General features: G+C 46.0%; 1 pseudogene; it reads left to right on the top strand.

The window, feature by feature from the left end:
- Nucleotides 1–2,078: 2,078 nt before the first annotated feature.
- The window catches only part of LOC112063772 (transcriptional repressor protein YY1-like), a 42,806-nt pseudogene continuing 23,420 nt past the window's right edge, over nt 2,079–21,464 (top strand).

Below are 21,464 nucleotides of genomic sequence, written 5' to 3'. Positions count from 1 at the left end.
CCTAATGACCTCATTTTTACTCAATTACCTCTTAAAAAATCCTATCTCCAAATACAGTCACTTTGTAAGCTGCTGGGGGTTAGGACTTCAGTATGTGAATTTTGGGTGGAAACAATTCAGCCCCAAACAAGAGGTATCCTTCCTAGCATCTAGAACATACGTGGCACGTAGTAGATGCTCAGTAAATGTTTGTTGAATGGGTGAATGGGGATTGAGTGGATGACCCTGTGGCTCCTGGGAGTCTACGGTATCAGGGTATCAGAAGATTCTACCGGCTTAATATTGTTTAATCTTTTCAGGATTTTTTTTCCTGATTGCCTGTGAGTAATTACTAGCTTGATGTCCATAAAGAAAGCTATTCCCAGTGAGTCCACAGCGGTACAGAGGACCTGCTCTTGCCCACTCATTTCATTTATTCCCTCATTCATTCATTCATTCAAGAAGTGTATATCTAGAAGCAATGACTAATTGGTCCTGAATTCTTTCTCTGTATTCATTCCCTTGGTTTCACCTCTGATTATGTCATAAGTCTTGACCCACATCCAATACCCAGGAATCCCCGACAGATGATCTACTCATCTGCAGACCTAGATCTGGCCAAAACCTTTCAAATTCCAGGGGGCTCCACACCTGTCCATCCCTGGCTGCACATTAGAATCACCTGGAAAATGTAAAAAAATTTTTTCCATTGCCCAGCTTCAGCCCAGACTGATTGAATTGGAGTCTCTTCAGGAAGGTCCTAAGCATCAATATTTTGTCAACCTTCCCACATCAATCCACTGTACAGCAAGGACTAAGAAGCAAGGGTCTCCATACCCCTTCGTAGAACAATCAGATCATGTGATCGTGAATTCCAGAGGTCCCTGCCCTCTTCAGTTTCCTAAAGATGTTGCCTTCCTGCTTTGACCATCCTTATTAACTATTATTTTCCTACATGAAGACACACTTGTCTATCCATTCAACCAAGACTCATTGAGCACTAATATAGAAGCTATTGGGAGAAAAACACAAACATGACGTGGTCTTTCCTGCTTTTTTTTTTTTTTTTTTTTTTTTTTAAAAAAGCTTACAGCCTTGTAGGAAAACCAGAAGTATGAGTATTTGCTGAATATAATAATGCTATTCATTCATGTATTCATTCATTCATCAACTATTTTTGAGTGTCTATTATGTACCAGGCTTGGGGATACAGAGGTGAGCAAGAGAGCCAGTGCCCATGCCCATGGGGTTGACAGTCTGGCAGGGAAGAGAGAGGTTAAACAATAATAAGGTGTGGTGTATGTTATACAGAGAACAAGGTATCCTACGAACACACACCAAGGGACTTACCCTGGTTTAGGGGCGAGGGAACATTTCCTTGAGGAGCTAATATTTAAGCTGAGATCTCAAAGATGAAAACGAATCAACCAGACAAGTGCAAGCCTCATAAGAGCAAATATCATGTTTATCTTATTGAACTCCCAGTGCCTGGCTCATGGCAAGGGCCCAGTAAATCTTTGTTGAATTAATAAGTAAGTGAATGAATGGTGAAAAACCCAGGGGAAAGTTTAGCATGTCTGAAGCAGGAGGTGTTGGAGTGAAAAATCTGAAGGTTTACAGCTGGAGGGGTAGGCAGGGGCTAGATCAGGAAGTCCCATAAACCATAAAAAGTGGTTTGGACTTTATCTTGGGGTCAAGGGGAAGCCACTAAAAATTAGGCAGAGCAACAAATGGCTTGTTTTGTGTTTTAAAAGCATCACTTCGGCTGCAATGTAAGATGGGACCAGAGGCGGACGGGAGGTTGGCGAGCAGCAGTTGCCTGATGGGGCAGGAGTGATGCCAGTCTGCTTTAGGGAGTGGAGCGATGAGGATTATCCAGGCAGAATGCATTGAGTCTAGAGGTGGGTTGAATGGATTTGGGGTGAGAGAGAAAGCGAGGCAAGCCCTGGGCAGATGGTTTAGGAAGCTTACAGTTGGCGACAACATTCAGTGAAGCAGGAAGCTCTGGAGGCAGAGCAGGCTCGGGGTAAAGATGCAGTGTTTCTCGTCAGCCATGAGCTGTGCTGAATTGGGGCGGCCCTTGGGCCATCGAAGCGGAAATGCCCAACAGGCAGCTGGTGGCTGTGCTGGGCGCTCAGGAGAGGCCTGAGCCAGGGGACATAGCGGGGACAGTTGAAACCATGGGAGTGGTGAGGTCACTGGAAGGATTGTGTCAAGGGAGAGAGGGACAGACTGAGTTATTTCCCATTTTGCAACAGCCTTGGCCACAGTCAATTAGTTATTGTTCTGATGGAGGCCTGCACAGCCCCACCCTCACACGTGGGATGCTACCTAAATCCTAAACTGACTTTTCAGACTTGTTAAATCCTTTGACTAACACACATAATAGCTACCATTTACCGGACAACAAAACATGTATGAGGCACGTCGGCGTTTGTTAGCTGTGTGGCTTCAGGGAAATCACTTAGCCTCTCTGATTCTCAGTTTCCTAACCTTTAAAATGAGGCTAAAAGCTTTTACTTCGTAGGGTTGTTGTGAATGAGTTACTATATGTAGGCTCTTTGGACAGTTAACGGAACATCCTAAGCACTTATCTAAAAGTTATTCTTTTAGTACTTTATTATTGTTACTATTTTATTCTTCCAACTTCTCTGCACAGTAGGAATCAGTAACATCATTTTCAGGATGAGGAAACAGAGGCTCAGAGAGGTAAAACAACTTGTCCAGGAGCTACCCTAACCTATAAGGACTCTTGGTCATAGGAAAAGGAAATCCACGCCAGCTCACTGAAGTGGGTTGTATACCCGATGTCTCATCGAACCCAAGCACATGTTTTAACTGCAAATATCAATCATGACTTCTTACTTGTAAACAAGAGAATGCAGCTCTGGTTTTGCAAAAATGAAAGGAAATTTAAAGGAAGAGTGATGGGGGCACACAGAGCTTATGGCTGACTGCAGCTGGGGCAAAGCCCGAGGCTGCCTGGAAAGACAAAAGCAGGACGCCCAGCAGGGATAGCCTGGGCAGGCAGCCACCATCCAGTCCACTAGGGTGAACGGTCCCTGTCAGCCACTTGCCACTGTATTTGTTCAGCTCAGGCCCTATGACCGTACATGGCGGTCCCTGGGATGGCAAGAAGGATCTGGCTCCTCAACCAACGCAGTGAGGCAGTGCCTGGAATGACCTGTCCCTGCAAGGTGACACAGTGGAGAGAGGCCACTCCTCCAAAGGAAACAGGGGCATAATTTGGAAGGCGATGGGCGCCGGATAGTGAAAACACAAAAACCTGCTCTTTGCCAGCTCTTGAGCATGAACTGACCAGAGACAGGATTGCCCACGGGACTGTCTCCACCTCCCATTTTGAGCCCTCTTTATATTTCTGCTTCGTTCATTTCTCGCTTCCCCTGAAAACTGACTTTCTCTGCATCCTAGGTAGAAAATGGCTGTCCACAGCCTCAGGATTTCTTGACTGGTCCAGCCACAGCTGGACTGAATCTCTTAGCACAATTTCAATTTTCCAGGCAAGGAACTGATTGGTCCAGCTCAAGTCAGTTGTCTACTTTGCTCCAATCAGTTGAGGCCAGAGGGGCGGAGACAGTCTGAACACGACCAATGGGGATTTGGGGAGGGGAGCACTTTGCAGGATAGGCTTGGGGACTTTCCCTAGGATATGGGTCGCAGTCTGTGGAATTTGTTAAGTCCCTGCCTGTATTAAACTACCTTCAGTAGTAGTGCAATGCTTTGACGTCTCCAGGCCCACCTTGGGGGACTGGCCTAGCCTGGGGTCATCCGCAGTACCGACAGTCTTCAGACACCCTCGCAGCTCAGCAGGACAGAGATGGCAAGACACTTGTCCTGTGAGGCCAGAGGCAGAAGTGACTGCCTCATTGGTTGAGGCAGCCCCGGAGATGTCGGAGGAGAGTGGAGGGAGGGGGCCGGAGCATGTGCAGAATTTGGGACTGTGTGTTCTGTGGGAAGACGTACAAAAGGAATGAAGGCCCCATTCCCTGCATTGGGGAGCTGTGCCCCGGAACACAGCCAGGTAGCTAGGACTCCAGCTCTTGGGGTCCGAGACAGTGAATCCAGGGAGGGAGGAGACAGTCAGAGGACAAGCCCAGAATGAGGTGTGAGAACCCAGGAGGGGACTGAGGGACATCAGCCCAACTCCCCTACCACAGACTCAGAGGTTCAGGAATATGGAGCCTTACCCAGTGCCATGGGTTGGTAACAGAGCCCGGACCTGCCCTTAGGTCTCTGGATTCTTTGCCTGGGACACTCCTCACCTCATAACACCATCTCCTGTGTTTTATTTTAGAAAAATCCTTTATTCTGAGTTTCTCAACCAACTAAAAGGAAGGATGTGATCTTCCCTCGGTAGGGCTGTGGGTCTGGTGTCACCTTGGATTCTATAGTTAATCCCAAATGTGAGCTATTGGCTGCGGTGTTCCTTTTTCCCCTCCAATGAACCGAGAGAGTGGTCAGGCCAGTTACAGCTCCTCTGCATTCTTCGGGAGCTGTCCTGTGAAGCTTGTTCTTGAGTCTGGATCATTTGGGGCCCTGAGGAAAACCTTCTAGGCCCAGTGTCGCTCCAGGTCTGTCCGTCTGAGATTAACAGAAACTCATATATCCGGGGAATCTGGAATGCGGCCCAAGGGGTGAATTAACCCAAGAGAGGATGGTTCCCCTCGCCAGCCAGGGAAGACTATTCTGGGGGACCCACCAGAGATTTTGCTGAAAGCGAACTTGTTTAGGGGCTAATCCACTCTGGGATTCTCCTGAAGATAATTCGTAAGTCTTTCTTTGCTTTTTGAACTTTAATATTAGCATTTATTTTGGAATAGATAGTAATGATATTCAGATGGCTCAAAGTTCAGAAGTGCAAAAGGGAAGGCAGTACAATGTTTCCCTTTTCCCCAGGCAGCCAGCTCCATCACGTAAAAGCAGCCAGCGATAATGGGTAATTTGCATCCTCTAGGGGAGAACTTGCCTCATGAACCCTAGTTGTTGTTGGTGTCAGGAATTTTCTGTAAGACAGTATGAGCTGGGGTTCATTCCTTCTGAATCCTAGCTGCTCTGGGCACCTCCCAGAGCTGCCAAGGAGCAGTGGGACGAAGATCAGCTCTGAGGGCAGGTGTGGAATCCCTAATCTGTCTCTCGCTCCTTGTGGGATCTCATCCAAATCCTGGTCTTGCACTGATTGATCCCGTCTAAATGATCTGGGAGCGGGCTTCCCTGGTGGCGCAGTGGTTGAGAATCTGCCTGCTAATGCAGGGGACACGGGTTCAAGCCCTGGTCTGGGAGGATCCCACATGCCGCGGAGCAACTAGGCCCGTGAGCCACAACTACTGAGCCTGCGCATCTGGAGCCTGTGCTCCGCAACAAGAGAGGCCCGCACACCGCGATGAAGAGTGGCCCCCGCCTGCCACAACTAGAGAAAGCCCTCGCACAGAAACGAAGACCCAACACAGCAAAAATAAATAAATTAACTAATAAACTCCTACTCCCAACATCGTCTTTAAAAATAAATAAATAAATAAATAAAAGATCTGGGAGCGATGAAAGAACCTCCTTTACAAGTGGATTGGGAGGTTGAGAGTGTGACATGACGTCACATGTGTCTACGGGACATTCTCAGGCACGTGTGTTACACAAATAATTCTTTTTTTTCCCCTTAAACTTGAGTTTAAACTTTATTCTTTTTTTTTTTTTAAGTTAACCATTTTATTTATTTATTTATTTTTGGCTGCGTTGAGTCTTTGTTGCTGTGTGCGGGCTTTCTCTAGTCACAGCGAGCGGGGGCTACTCTTCGTTGCGGTGCGCAGTCTTATTGCGGTGGCTTCTCCTGTTGCTGAGCACGGGCTTTAGGCACGTGGGCTTCAGTAGTTGTGACACGCAGGCTCAGTAGTTGTGGCTCGCAGGCTCTAGAGCACAGGCTCAGTAGTCGTGGTACACAGGCTTAGTTGCTCTGCAGAATGTGGGATCTTCCTGGACCAGGGATCGAACCCAGTCCCCCGCATTGGCAGGCGGATTCTTAACCACTGCACCACCAGAGAAGTCCCCACAAATAATTCTTGATATTACCTGTTCATGGTCTGACTTGCCCACTAGAACCCAGGCCCCTGCAGGACAAGTCTGTCACCAGCACCACTGGATGCACTGTCCCCGGCACAGAGGTTGGCCCGTGGCAGACACTCAATAAATCACCATCACCGCTAATATTTTGAAGCACTTGCTATGTGCCAGGCACTGTAACGAGCTCACCACAGATGAGCTCACAATTGCCACTCTCTGAGCTAGTTACTGCTCCATTCCTGCTGTGTAGATGAGGACGTGGAGACTCAGAGAGCTTGTCCCTAGCTACAGAGCAGCCACACCAGGATTGGATTGGATTTGGTCCAGGGCTGACCAACTCGTCCCGATTTTCCCAGGACCATCCTGGTTTTGAAATGGAAAGATCCACCTCCCAAAAAAAGCAGAAGGTCCAGGCCAGGGTGAAATGAGTGAGATACTCACCTTGGGCACAAAATTTAAGGCGGGGGCCGTACACTCAGTAATCAAGAGAAATAATATTTTAATGCAGCATTTTAAAAATAATCAAAATTAATGTAAAAAATTCAAGATGAACAAAATAACACAATTTAAATAAAGAAAGGATCAGTGTCAGTGAGGGTCACTACTCCCCTGCTGAGGGAAAAGCATGAACTGCTCCAGGCAGGTCAATGGAGACAGGGAGGCCAGCCCCTTCTCCCCCTCCCACCAGGTGGGACCTGGGACCTGTTCTGGTCTTACTTTGCTTTGGGCAAGTGGGCGGGAAATCTCTAGGAGAAGTGGGAGTAGCTGCTGCAAAGCAGAAGGAATGGCTGGGCTTAGAGGAATTCCAAGAAGTGGTATTCCCTCCAAGAGAAGTGCATGGCTAGCAAGGGGAAGGCTGTAACAGGAGACAAGAGAGTGTTTTCTCTTAGCATCAGGAGGAGAGAGGACCATCTCTGTTGAGCAATGCTTCAAGAAGGCCGCTTGCTGTACAGGCTGCAGACCCAGAGCATGACTGACAGCTGGAGTCAGAGAAAAGGGAAAGCTGTTGTCTAACAGAGGAATGAGCGCTGAATTGGAGCTGGGCTGGAGAATCCTGGAGGGAAGAGGGGAGACAGAGAAGGATGCTACTGTGGTAACTTGATGTGACCCCTCCCTATGAACTCCCATCTTCATCTTGAATTATATTGGCAACCATCACAAATTGTTGGAGGTGAGGTCTCTGACAAGACTGCAGAAGCCAGGGTATGTGCAGCCCGCAGTCCACTTCTGGATTTCGTTAACATCGCATCTGCAGGAAATGGATGCATTCTCTCTTTCTCGGAAGGTTGGCTCATCTGTGACTGTTAGCCAGCAATTAAGCAATTCCAGAGTGATTTTGCTATTGACTGGATGCCTATTTTTGTATCCACTTTAGTTCTCTGTAGATATGGGATATCAGTAGTTCTCTCCCAAGTTATTATAGTGGCAGGCTCAGTAGTTGTGGTGCACGGGCTTAGTTGCTCCGTGGCATGTGGTATCTTCCCGGACCGGGGATCGAATCCATGTTCCCTGCATTGGCAGGAGGATTCTCAACCACTGTGTTACCAGGGAAGCCCGATTTTAGTTTTTAAAATCTCATTTTAAATTTGTTCAAGTTTCAAATTTTGAAAACTCTTCTTTTTGCTCATCTTAAATTCAGTTTATAAATATCTTTTTACTATTTATAAATCTACCAAAGTTTAAACAACTAATTTTAAAATCACTTTATTTACATTTTAAGCTTCATTTATACTTTCAATATGTTTGGTTTCTTTAAGTTATTGCAATTGTCAAATATAACAAACCTTCCAAGATATTTACCTCATTTTTATAAATCTAACAAATTAAACCTTAAAATGATAGATTTTAAGTACTCTTAAGTGTTCCAATATGATTTACAAACTGAATAAAATTTCAGTTTTAGGGACTTGCCTGGTGGCACAGTGGATAAACTCTGCACTCCCAATGCAAGGGGCCCGGGTTTGATCCCTGGTCAGGGAACTAGATCTCACATGTCTGCCACAACTAAGAGTTCGAATGCCACAACTAAGAAGCCCACGTACTGCAACTAAGGAGCCCACCTGCTGCAACTGAGACCAGGTGCAACCAAAATAAATAAATAAATATTTTTAAAAATTATTTTTAAAATAATTCAATTTAAATTCACAAGTCTAAATCAATTATGCAATTACTATTTTAAATTTAAATCTCTGGGTTAAACTATTGTAAATACTAATATGCTAAATTGTATGTAACACTTCAAGATATTAAAAGAACGGATAGGTACAGATTATTTCTAAATTTATCACAAAAATGTTGCTATTCTAGGTTTGATTTACTTTGCAGCTCTTCTTAATTCTAAACCTCCCCCAGGGTTAATTTTGTTTACCCATCAAGGGAAAAAAATCCATGTCACTCCGGTCCTGAGCTTTTTTTCATAGTCGTTATCTTAAGGGCTCCAACAATCTAGAAGGAGTAATCCCAGGAATCTGTGTCTCCACCCACATTGCTACATTTTAAGATTACATTTTTTTAAAAATCAGATTTGGTTTCCTGAACTTCAGGTTTTTTGTTCTCAGGATACTTAAATATCTTTTCTGTTAAACCACGAAGAAGACCTTGAACTTGATGGAATTCTTTCTTCTTTTATGTGGTCCACTCTGGTGGGACCCCACAGCTCACAGGTAGTACCAGAATGTCCGATGGGATCCCTCAAGGCTCTGCTGAGTCCACAGCAATCTTGGGCCACGCCCGTGACAGCAGCAAGGCTATAAGAGGCCCACGGACCCCAATTTATGACCCCCAGGTGGGGTTAACATTGAATTTAGAGAAAGAAGAGAACTTGTTCAAAGGGGGTGAACGAGTCGTGGGGGGCAGGGGTCAACCATCAGAGGCAACACAAATTGAGCCAGAACAGTGCAATGTCATAGAAGCCACAGTCTCAAGAAAGGAGCATTTATCAGAAATGCTAGAAAGGTTGAGATGGATGAGGACTTAAGAACAGAAATCTCTTGGACTATCAGAGCTTGGTTTCCAAAACTGACCATTAGCTGAAGCTTCTCTGGTCCCAGGCACAAAGGTCAGCAGCCTTGCAGGAGGATGTTTGGATATATCAGAATGCCTAGGTCCCCCATACCATATTATAGTCCAAGAGGCAGCCTGTATGTTTCCACACAGGCTCCATATTGTCATATCAGGCGTTTCAAATTTCTGTCAAACTCCCTTAATCTGTCATCCTGGGTTCTGGAAGAAGAAATCGATCATTTGACCGTCTTTCAGGTCACTTTCGTATGTCTCTCTTTTTAAAAAAAATTTATTTACTTATTCATTTACTTATTTTTGGCTGCATCGGGTCTTCGTTGCTGCGCGTGGGCTTTCTCTAGTTGCGGCGAGCGGGGGCTACTCTTCATCGCGGTGTGCAGCCTTCTCATTGCAGTGGCTTCTCTTGTTGCCGAGAGCGGGGTCTAGGCACGCGGGCTTCAGTAGTTTCAGCACGCAGGCTCAGTAGCTGTGGCTCGCGGGCTCTAGAGTGCAGGCTCAGTAGTTGTGGCGCACGGGCTTTGTTGCTCCGTGGCACTTGGGATCTTCCTGGACCAGGGATCGAACCCGTGTCCCCTGCATTGGCAGGCAGATTCTTAACCACTGCACCACCAGGGAAGTCCCTTCTATGTCTCTTGAAGTGAGCAATTAATTAACCTTTACACTATGAGCCTCCTAAACAGGAGTAGAGACCAGTGCCACATAGCAGATGGAATAGAGAATTAGGGCCTAAATTGCAGAGTGGCAGTCTCCATTCATTTTGAAGAAAACAGAAACACTCTAGCTTGGGATTTCTCAACCTTCGCACTAATCACATTTGTGGCTGGATCATTCTTCGTGGGGGGCTGTGCAGTGCAGGCTGTTTAGCAGCAAACCTAGACTCTCCCCACTCCGTGCCAGTAGCATCCCCTCTTCCAGCTGTGTTTAGGGGGGGAGCTGGCATGAGTGGGGCTGTTGAAAGCTGAGGTGGGAGCTGGGTAGAGTAGATTTAGAGAGGCTGAAGGCTAGGCTACATCTTGGCTTACCCTGTGTAATGCCTAATATCTTCCTCTTTCTCAGGCGGCAGCAGTTTCCAGCTCTTTGCAATTGCATCCTTCCCTTTATGAAGACAGCTGTGGGGTCCCAGGGACCTAGAACCACAGTGTGCTTAGTTTCCTTAAGTCCTGAGTGAACAGAGCTGGTCTCTGGGTCGGTGGAGGAGGGTGGGGTGTCAGGGGACCCCATGCTTGGCAGATAGTGATGAAGGAAGTCAGAGTGATCCATCAAGGAGGAAGTAGAGCAAAGGAGAGAGTCCCTGTGCCTAGAATAACACTGGTGTTCTCGTCTGTCACTGAGCTGCTCACTGGGGGACACCTGTGTGTCCCATTGGAGCCGTAGTTAATCTGGGTCTGAATTCTGATTGGACCAGAAACGAACTTTGTAACTTTGGGCAAAATATGGAAGCCTCTCTGAGCCCAAGCTCTTCATCTGTAAGATGGAGATTAAATGACTGGACTGCTTAGGTTATGAAAATTAAATGATGAGTCTTGTGGTTTGTCACAAAGTTTAGAGATGAAAAGCAATAGGTTTTGGTATCCTGGGTTCCTGTGCTTTGCCATTACTAGCTGTGTGATTTTAGGAACTCTGCAACATGTGGATGGGATCAAGTTTATAAGTCGATTATGAAGATTAAATAAGTCCAAACCCTGGGCCATTGTATGAGACTCTTGGCAAATATGGTGATTTCAAGAGCCTCGGGGATATTCTATTTGCTCAGCAGATGTTCCAGCTCCACCTCCCCCAGGCAACGTGTGGGAAGGGCCTTGTGTGAGTTGGAGCCTTGGGGACGCCACTGGCATTGCCTCCAGAATTACATGACCTCCTTCCCTCCTTCCCCCACCCCACGTGCTTTTGGTGATTTAGGATAGGAGGGGAGGGTAGTCCTCCTTGGGGTGTTCAGGGCCACCTCATACTTAGGGAAGCACTCACAAGACCCTATTAATGCAGGAGAGAACCACCTAGTTCCCCATCCTGGGTTCCTGTGCTTTGCCATTACTAGCTGTGTGATTTTAGGAACTCTGCAACATGTGGATGGGATCAAGTTTATAAGTCGATTATGAAGATTAAATAAGTCCAAACCCTGGGCCATTGTATGAGACTCTTGGCAAATATGGTGATTTCAAGAGCCTCGGGGATATTCTATTTGCTCAGCAGATGTTCCAGCTCCACCTCCCCCAGGCAACGTGTGGGAAGGGCCTTGTGTGAGTTGGAGCCTTGGGGACGCCACTGGCATTGCCTCCAGAATTACATGACCTCCTTCCCTCCTTCCCCCACCCCACGTGCTTTTGGTGATTTAGGATAGGAGGGGAGGGTAGTCCTCCTTGGGGTGTTCAGGGCCACCTCATACTTAGGGAAGCACTCACAAGACCCTATTAATGCAGGAGAGAACCACCTAGTTCCCCATACACAACTCCCTTTTTGCAAGATGCAGGACAGCCTGGAGAGGGCGGAGGAGCTCTCAGCAAGATTGGGAAGAGGCATTTGCAAGTTGTGGCCTCAACAACTTCAAAGAAAATCTAATGACAAAGAAAAATGCTCACAACATAATAAAGGGAAAAATAAGAAAATCAAAGCTTCTGTAGAGCATGGTAACTGTTCTACTAACATCACTGTAGGCCATCTCATTTCCATTCCAATGGTGCCCAAGTAACCACATTTACATATGTTTAATGAGGAAGGTCTCAAAGATCTTAAAGATCCCAACTCTAACCTTCTCTGAGTTTTAAAATTTAGCCCCTGCCCCTCCCTTGGTAGCCTGTTGAAGGATTCTGGTTTTGTCATCACAGTGGCATTTTTTGTTAGATTAGCTTTGTTAGCATGTAAGCTTTTCTTTGCATGAATATTTTAGGGCAGGGCAAGATCTAGCCATTGCGCCTGTAGCCCTACTACTCCCTATCATCCTCCAGTGGCCACTCCTACATTGACCTGCTTGGAATGGAGCCGCTTGTATATCATTTGTTTCAATCAAATTCATCAGATTCCTATTGGGTATCAGGAATTTACTAGACCCAGTGAACAAGATAAATCCTCCCTCATGGAATTTATGGTCTATAGACAATGGAAAAAGTAAAAAATATACAACAATGGTATGTGGTGATGAACATGAAGAAAAGGAAAACAAAATAATGGGTTAAATAGCCCCCAAGTGGTCAGGGAAGATTTTTCAGAGGAGATAATATTTGAGCAGAGATCTGAGTGAAGCAAGGAAGCAAGTGGTACAATACCTGTGCCATGCCGGAAGAGGGATCAGCAAGGTCAGTGGCCCTGGGGTAGGAACATATCCAAGTTTACAGAACAGCAGGACGGCTGCTGTGGCTGGAGTGAAGGAAATGAGGTTAGACCAGCCACATGTGGAAGGCCTGGGAAGACTTTATGTTTTTTAAATTTATTTAAAGCCCTCGCACAGAAACGAAGACCCAACACAGCAAAAATAAATAAATTAACTAATAAACTCCTACTCCCAACATCGTCTTTAAAAATAAATAAATAAATAAATAAAAGATCTGGGAGCGATGAAAGAACCTCCTTTACAAGTGGATTGGGAGGTTGAGAGTGTGACATGACGTCACATGTGTCTACGGGACATTCTCAGGCACGTGTGTTACACAAATAATTCTTTTTTTTCCCCTTAAACTTGAGTTTAAACTTTATTCTTTTTTTTTTTTTAAGTTAACCATTTTATTTATTTATTTATTTTTGGCTGCGTTGAGTCTTTGTTGCTGTGTGCGGGCTTTCTCTAGTCACAGCGAGCGGGGGCTACTCTTCGTTGCGGTGCGCAGTCTTATTGCGGTGGCTTCTCCTGTTGCTGAGCACGGGCTTTAGGCACGTGGGCTTCAGTAGTTGTGACACGCAGGCTCAGTAGTTGTGGCTCGCAGGCTCTAGAGCACAGGCTCAGTAGTCGTGGTACACAGGCTTAGTTGCTCTGCAGAATGTGGGATCTTCCTGGACCAGGGATCGAACCCAGTCCCCCGCATTGGCAGGCGGATTCTTAACCACTGCACCACCAGAGAAGTCCCCACAAATAATTCTTGATATTACCTGTTCATGGTCTGACTTGCCCACTAGAACCCAGGCCCCTGCAGGACAAGTCTGTCACCAGCACCACTGGATGCACTGTCCCCGGCACAGAGGTTGGCCCGTGGCAGACACTCAATAAATCACCATCACCGCTAATATTTTGAAGCACTTGCTATGTGCCAGGCACTGTAACGAGCTCACCACAGATGAGCTCACAATTGCCACTCTCTGAGCTAGTTACTGCTCCATTCCTGCTGTGTAGATGAGGACGTGGAGACTCAGAGAGCTTGTCCCTAGCTACAGAGCAGCCACACCAGGATTGGATTGGATTTGGTCCAGGGCTGACCAACTCGTCCCGATTTTCCCAGGACCATCCTGGTTTTGAAATGGAAAGATCCACCTCCCAAAAAAAGCAGAAGGTCCAGGCCAGGGTGAAATGAGTGAGATACTCACCTTGGGCACAAAATTTAAGGCGGGGGCCGTACACTCAGTAATCAAGAGAAATAATATTTTAATGCAGCATTTTAAAAATAATCAAAATTAATGTAAAAAATTCAAGATGAACAAAATAACACAATTTAAATAAAGAAAGGATCAGTGTCAGTGAGGGTCACTACTCCCCTGCTGAGGGAAAAGCATGAACTGCTCCAGGCAGGTCAATGGAGACAGGGAGGCCAGCCCCTTCTCCCCCTCCCACCAGGTGGGACCTGGGACCTGTTCTGGTCTTACTTTGCTTTGGGCAAGTGGGCGGGAAATCTCTAGGAGAAGTGGGAGTAGCTGCTGCAAAGCAGAAGGAATGGCTGGGCTTAGAGGAATTCCAAGAAGTGGTATTCCCTCCAAGAGAAGTGCATGGCTAGCAAGGGGAAGGCTGTAACAGGAGACAAGAGAGTGTTTTCTCTTAGCATCAGGAGGAGAGAGGACCATCTCTGTTGAGCAATGCTTCAAGAAGGCCGCTTGCTGTACAGGCTGCAGACCCAGAGCATGACTGACAGCTGGAGTCAGAGAAAAGGGAAAGCTGTTGTCTAACAGAGGAATGAGCGCTGAATTGGAGCTGGGCTGGAGAATCCTGGAGGGAAGAGGGGAGACAGAGAAGGATGCTACTGTGGTAACTTGATGTGACCCCTCCCTATGAACTCCCATCTTCATCTTGAATTATATTGGCAACCATCACAAATTGTTGGAGGTGAGGTCTCTGACAAGACTGCAGAAGCCAGGGTATGTGCAGCCCGCAGTCCACTTCTGGATTTCGTTAACATCGCATCTGCAGGAAATGGATGCATTCTCTCTTTCTCGGAAGGTTGGCTCATCTGTGACTGTTAGCCAGCAATTAAGCAATTCCAGAGTGATTTTGCTATTGACTGGATGCCTATTTTTGTATCCACTTTAGTTCTCTGTAGATATGGGATATCAGTAGTTCTCTCCCAAGTTATTATAGTGGTTTTGCCACTTGGTAGAGATTTATGGAGCTCATTTTGGGGCGCTCAGAAAGTCAAACTCTTGATTTTATCCCTGAACTTGTTTCTCTCTCATCCACCCTATCCCAGTAAATGGCACCACCATCTACCCAGCTGTTCAAGCTAATTCCTGGCAGTCTCTGTAGATTTCTTTCTTTTCCTTCCGTCCCATCCATCAGCGAGTCAGGTGGTCTTGCCTCCAAGCATGGTGGCCTAGGATGACCAGCCACCCAGGCCAGGGATTTTTCCATTTTAGCACTAAAGGTCCCATGTTCCGGGAAACCCCTTAGTCCCAGGCCAACTGGAGCAGTCGGTCACCCTAATCTGCTATGGCCACTCTAGTCCAGTTGGCACTACTGCATACTCTCCTAGCTGGCCTCCCTGCTTTGCTCTGGACCCACAGCCATGCTCCATACAGCGGCAGAGTAAGCTTTTAGACAACTGACCCGGGATAGCACCTTCTGCTTGACACCCTCCATGCACTTGAACCCACAGGCAGCCCTCAGCACATCCTCTCAAGGCCTTGTATGATGGGCTGTGGCCTCACTCTCACCACTCTGGTACAGCACTTCCTCAGTCACCAAACTGGGACCACCACCTCATTATGACAAGTCCCCTCACCCCACGCACATCTGCCCTCACTGTCCCCTCTTCCCAGGATGCTGTCCCCAGGTCTCCACATGAGGCCTGCTTCTTATCATTCAGGTCTTGGTGCAAATGTCACCATCTCAGAAAGGACTCTCCCACCACCCAGATCTATAGTGGCCTCCCCCCAAAATTGTCACACTTTATCCCATAACTCTGTTATATTCTCCTTATGTATGTGTCACTACTAAAGCAATTGTATGTGTTTTTGTTTATTTATTGCCTTTCACCTCCTCTCTGCTCCCCCCAAGATGTAAACTCCTTGATAGCAGGAACTTTCTTTCCCTCATTCTCCCCAACATGTAGAACAGTGCCTGGCACACAGTTGGTGCTTAATAAATGAGTGGAAGCAGGGCCTCCCTTCACAGGTTTCAAATCTGCAGAGGGAATGGTTTCCATCCTCCAGGAGCTTTGAGTATTTAAGGGCTGGAGGACACAGTAGCAGAAGGAGGACATGTGATTAAGTATTATCTGAGTCTTTCAAGGGAAAAGAGGGTCCCCGAGTAGGCTGAGTCCTGAAGGAAAATGGGATTTCCAGAGGCAAAGTTAAGGACACTCCAAGGGCGTTCCCCACATGTGGAAGATGGAGGCGGGAACAGCTGCACACAGGAGTCTGCCCTTGGCTTGACTTTCAGAGTTTGCATAAAGTCACCAAATGCCTGGGTGATTAAATCTCTATTGGAGTAGCAGGGAGCCACAGAAAGCTCTAGAGCAATATACCTGAGAGCTATTTTGGGGAAAGTCACTCGGGATGGCAGGGAGAAGCATCGGTCTGATGCAATACTGATACTCCTGTGAGGACTGGGAGAAAGGAAAACGCAGGGAACACTCAGAGGGAAGAATTGCTAGGGTTTTGGGGCAGTTTGGATCTTTGTGGCAAAGGGGAAATAAATAGCCAACTAATTACATAATTCGGTTGATTTGCAAAAGAATCAGTTGGAATTGATCAATAGATCAGGCAGCTGCAGAAATCAATAGGCTAGGGAAAGCTAATAGAGAGATCAATAGAATTAGGTAAATGGTTGGATTTTTTGGTAAAGAAGAGGGCCCATGAAAGGTGACAGCATCTGGGTTGCAGGGTAGAGAGGGATCCCTGTGGGAGGGACTGGTTTGGGAGGGTCTCTGATAAAATGGTTTTGCAGACTCTTGCATATGGGGTGCTGGTGGGGTGTCCAGGTGATGCTCCAGGGCAGCCTTAGGACCCATGGGGCTGGGAAAGGAGATGTACAAGTCGCTCCTTCCACAGGGAGAGATTCTTAAACTTTTGGGGTCAAAGACCCTGTGGATATGAGAAAAGATCGGACCCAGTCCCTAGAAAAATGCACAGATCCACATACTCTGGAAAAACTTGCATTCAAGTTCAACTCAGTTGTCAAATGAGTGTTTTTTGTTTGTTTATCTTTTGTGTGCCCTGGAGATTGGCTTTTGTGTATGGAAAGGATTATTCTGAAAAGATTTCAGTCTTTATTTTTATTTTATTTATTTATTTTTAATAAATTTATTTATTATTTTTGGCTGCATTGAGTCTTCGTTGCTGCACGCGGGCTTTCTCTGGTTGCGGTGAGCGGGGGCTACTCTTCGTTGTGGCGCGGGCTTAAGCTTCATTTATACTTTCAATATGTTTGGTTTCTTTAAGTTATTGCAATTGTCAAATATAACAAACCTTCCAAGATATTTACCTCATTTTTATAAATCTAACAAATTAAACCTTAAAATGATAGATTTTAAGTACTCTTAAGTGTTCCAATATGATTTACAAACTGAATAAAATTTCAGTTTTAGGGACTTGCCTGGTGGCACAGTGGATAAACTCTGCACTCCCAATGCAAGGGGCCCGGGTTTGATCCCTGGTCAGGGAACTAGATCTCACATGTCTGCCACAACTAAGAGTTCGAATGCCACAACTAAGAAGCCCACGTACTGCAACTAAGGAGCCCACCTGCTGCAACTGAGACCAGGTGCAACCAAAATAAATAAATAAATATTTTTAAAAATTATTTTTAAAATAATTCAATTTAAATTCACAAGTCTAAATCAATTATGCAATTACTATTTTAAATTTAAATCTCTGGGTTAAACTATTGTAAATACTAATATGCTAAATTGTATGTAACACTTCAAGATATTAAAAGAACGGATAGGTACAGATTATTTCTAAATTTATCACAAAAATGTTGCTATTCTAGGTTTGATTTACTTTGCAGCTCTTCTTAATTCTAAACCTCCCCCAGGGTTAATTTTGTTTACCCATCAAGGGAAAAAAATCCATGTCACTCCGGTCCTGAGCTTTTTTTCATAGTCGTTATCTTAAGGGCTCCAACAATCTAGAAGGAGTAATCCCAGGAATCTGTGTCTCCACCCACATTGCTACATTTTAAGATTACATTTTTTTAAAAATCAGATTTGGTTTCCTGAACTTCAGGTTTTTTGTTCTCAGGATACTTAAATATCTTTTCTGTTAAACCACGAAGAAGACCTTGAACTTGATGGAATTCTTTCTTCTTTTATGTGGTCCACTCTGGTGGGACCCCACAGCTCACAGGTAGTACCAGAATGTCCGATGGGATCCCTCAAGGCTCTGCTGAGTCCACAGCAATCTTGGGCCACGCCCGTGACAGCAGCAAGGCTATAAGAGGCCCACGGACCCCAATTTATGACCCCCAGGTGGGGTTAACATTGAATTTAGAGAAAGAAGAGAACTTGTTCAAAGGGGGTGAACGAGTCGTGGGGGGCAGGGGTCAACCATCAGAGGCAACACAAATTGAGCCAGAACAGTGCAATGTCATAGAAGCCACAGTCTCAAGAAAGGAGCATTTATCAGAAATGCTAGAAAGGTTGAGATGGATGAGGACTTAAGAACAGAAATCTCTTGGACTATCAGAGCTTGGTTTCCAAAACTGACCATTAGCTGAAGCTTCTCTGGTCCCAGGCACAAAGGTCAGCAGCCTTGCAGGAGGATGTTTGGATATATTAGAATGCCTAGGTCCCCCATACTATATTGTAGTCCAAGAGGCAGCCTGTATGTTTCCACACAGGCTCCATATTGTCATATCAGGCATTTCCAATTTCTGTCAAACTCCCTTAATCTGTTATCCTGGGTTCTGGAAGAAGAAATCGATCGTTTGACCTTCATTCAGGTCACTTTCCTATGTCTCTTTTTAAAAAATAAATTTATTTATTTACTTATTTTTGGGTGCATTGGGTCTTCGTTGCTGCGCGTGGGCTTTCTCTAGTTGCGGCGAGCAGGGGCTACTCTTCATTGCGGTGTGCAGGCTTCTCATTGCGGTGGCTTGTTGCCGAGCGCGGGGTCTAGGCACGTGGGCTTCAGTAGTTGCAGCACGCGGGCTCAGTAGCTGTGGCTCGCGGGCTCTAGAATGCAGGCTCAGTAGTTGTGGTGCACGGGCTTTGTTGCTCCTTGGCACTTGGGATCTTCCTGGACCAGGGATCGAACCCGTGTCCCCTGCATTGGCAGGCAGATTCTTAACCACTGCACCACCAGGGAAGTCCCTCCTATGTCTCTTGAAGTGAGCAATTAATTAATCTTTACACTATGAGCCTCCTAAACAGGAGTAGAGACCAGTGCCACATAGCAGGTGGAACAGAGAATTAGGGCCTAAATTGCAGAGTGGCAGTCTCCATTCATTTTGAAGAAAACAGAAACACTCTAGCTTGGGATTTCTCAACCTTCGCACTAATCACATTTGTGGCTGGATCATTCTTCGTGGGGGGCTGTGCAGTGCAGGCTGTTTAGCAGCAAACCTAGACTCTCCCCACTCCGTGCCAGTAGCATCCCAATTAGGGCCTAAATTGCAGAGTGGCAGTCTCCATTCATTTTGAAGAAAACAGAAACACTCTAGCTTGGGATTTCTCAACCTTCGCACTAATCACATTTGTGGCTGGATCATTCTTCGTGGGGGGCTGTGCAGTGCAGGCTGTTTAGCAGCAAACCTAGACTCTCCCCACTCCGTGCCAGTAGCATCCCCTCTTCCAGCTGTGTTTAGGGGGGGAGCTGGCATGAGTGGGGCTGTTGAAAGCTGAGGTGGGAGCTGGGTAGAGTAGATTTAGAGAGGCTGAAGGCTAGGCTACATCTTGGCTTACCCTGTGTAATGCCTAATACCTTCCTCTTTCTCAGGCGGCAGCAGTTTCCAGCTCTTTGCAATTGCATCCTTCCCTTTATGAAGACAGCTGTGGCGTCCCAGGGACCTAGAACCACAGTGTGCTTAGTTTCCTTAAGCCCTGGGTGAACAGAGCTGGTCTCTGGGTCGGTGGAGGAGGGTGGGGTGTCAGGGGACCCCATGCTTGGCAGATAGTGATGAAGGAAGTCAGAGTGATCCATCAAGGAGGAAGTAGAGCAAAGGAGAGAGTCCCTGTGCCTAGAATAACACTGGTGTTCTCGTCTGTCACTGAGCTGCTCACTGGGGGACACCTGTTCAAGAGCTTGTGTCCCATTGGAGCCGTAGTTAATCTGGGTCTGAATTCTGATTGGACCAGAAACGAACTTTGTAACTTTGGGCAAAATATGGAAGCCTCTCTGAGCCCAAGCTCTTCATCTGTAAGATGGAGATTAAATGACTGGACTGCTTAGGTTATGAAAATTAAATGATGAGTCTTGTGGTTTGTCACAAAGTTTAGAGATGAAAAGCAATAGGTTTTGGTATCCTGGGTTCCTGTGCTTTGCCATTACTAGCTGTGTGATTTTAGGAACTCTGCAACATGTGGATGGGATCAAGTTTATAAGTCGATTATGAAGATTAAATAAGTCCAAACCCTGGGCCATTGTATGAGACTCTTGGCAAATATGGTGATTTCAAGAGCCTCGGGGATATTCTATTTGCTCAGCAGATGTTCCAGCTCCACCTCCCCCAGGCAACGTGTGGGAAGGGCCTTGTGTGAGTTGGAGCCTTTGGGACGCCTCTGGCATTGCCTCCAGAATTACATGACCTCCTTCCCTCCTTCCCCCACCCCATGTGCTTTTGGAGATTTAGGATAGGAGGGGAGGGTAGTCCTCCTTGGGGTGTTCAGGGCCACCTCATACTTAGGGAAGCACTCACAAGACCCTATTAACGCAGGAGAGAACCACCTAGTTCCCCATACACAACTCCCTTTTTGCAAGATGCAGGACAGCCTGGAGAGGGAGGAGGAGCTCTCAGCAAGATTGGGAAGAGGCATTTGCAAGTTGTGGCCTCAACAACTTCAAAGAAAATCTAATGACAAAGAAAAATGCTCACAACATAATAAAGGGAAAAATAAGAAAATCAAAGCTTCTGTAGAGCATGGTAACTGTTCTACTAACATCACTGTAGGCCATCTCATTTCCATTCCAATGGTGCCCAAGTAACCACATTTACATATGTTTAATGAGGAAGGTCTCAAAGATCTTAAAGATCCCAACTCTAACCTTCTCTGAGTTTTAAAATTTAGCCCCTGCCCCTCCCTTGGTAGCCTGTTGAAGGATTCTGGTTTTGTCATCACAGTGGCATTTTTTGTTAGATTAGCTTTGTTAGCATGTAAGCTTTTCTTTGCATGAATATTTTAGGGCAGGGCAAGCTCTAGCCATTGCGCCTGTAGCCCTACTACTCCCTATCATCCTCCAGTGGCCACTCCTACATTGACCTGCTTGGAATGGAGCTGCTTGTATATCATTTGTTTCAATCAAATTCATCAGATTCCTATTGGGTATCAGGAATTTACTAGACCCAGTGAACAAGATAAACCCTCCCTCATGGAATTTATGGTCTATAGACAATGGAAAAAGTAAAAAATATACAACAATGGTATGTGGTGATGAACATGAAGAAAAGGAAAACAAGACAAAATAATGGGTTAAATAGCCCCCAAGTGGTCAGGGAAGATTTTTCAGAGGAGATAATATTTGAGCAGAGATCTGAGTGAAGCAAGGAAGCAAGTGGTACAATACCTGTGCCATGCCGGAAGAGGGATCAGCAAGGTCAGTGGCCCTGGGGTAGGAACATATCCAAGTTTACAGAACAGCAGGACGGCTGCTGTGGCTGGAGTGAAGGAAATGAGGTTAGACCAGCCACATGTGGAAGGCCTGGGAAGACTTTATGTTTTTTAAATTTATTTATTAACATCTTTTTTGGAGTATAATTGCTTTACAATGGTGTGTTAGTTTCTGCTTTATAACAAAGTGAATCAGTTGTACATATACATACATCCCCATATCCCCTCCCTCTTGCTTCTCCCTCCCTCCCACCCTCCCTATCCCACCCCTCTAGGTGG

The sequence above is a fragment of the Physeter macrocephalus genome, chromosome 7, assembly GCF_002837175.3.
Source record: "Physeter macrocephalus isolate SW-GA chromosome 7, ASM283717v5, whole genome shotgun sequence".
Taxonomy (NCBI): domain Eukaryota; kingdom Metazoa; phylum Chordata; class Mammalia; order Artiodactyla; family Physeteridae; genus Physeter; species Physeter macrocephalus.
This window is presented reverse-complemented; position numbering and strand designations above follow the sequence as displayed.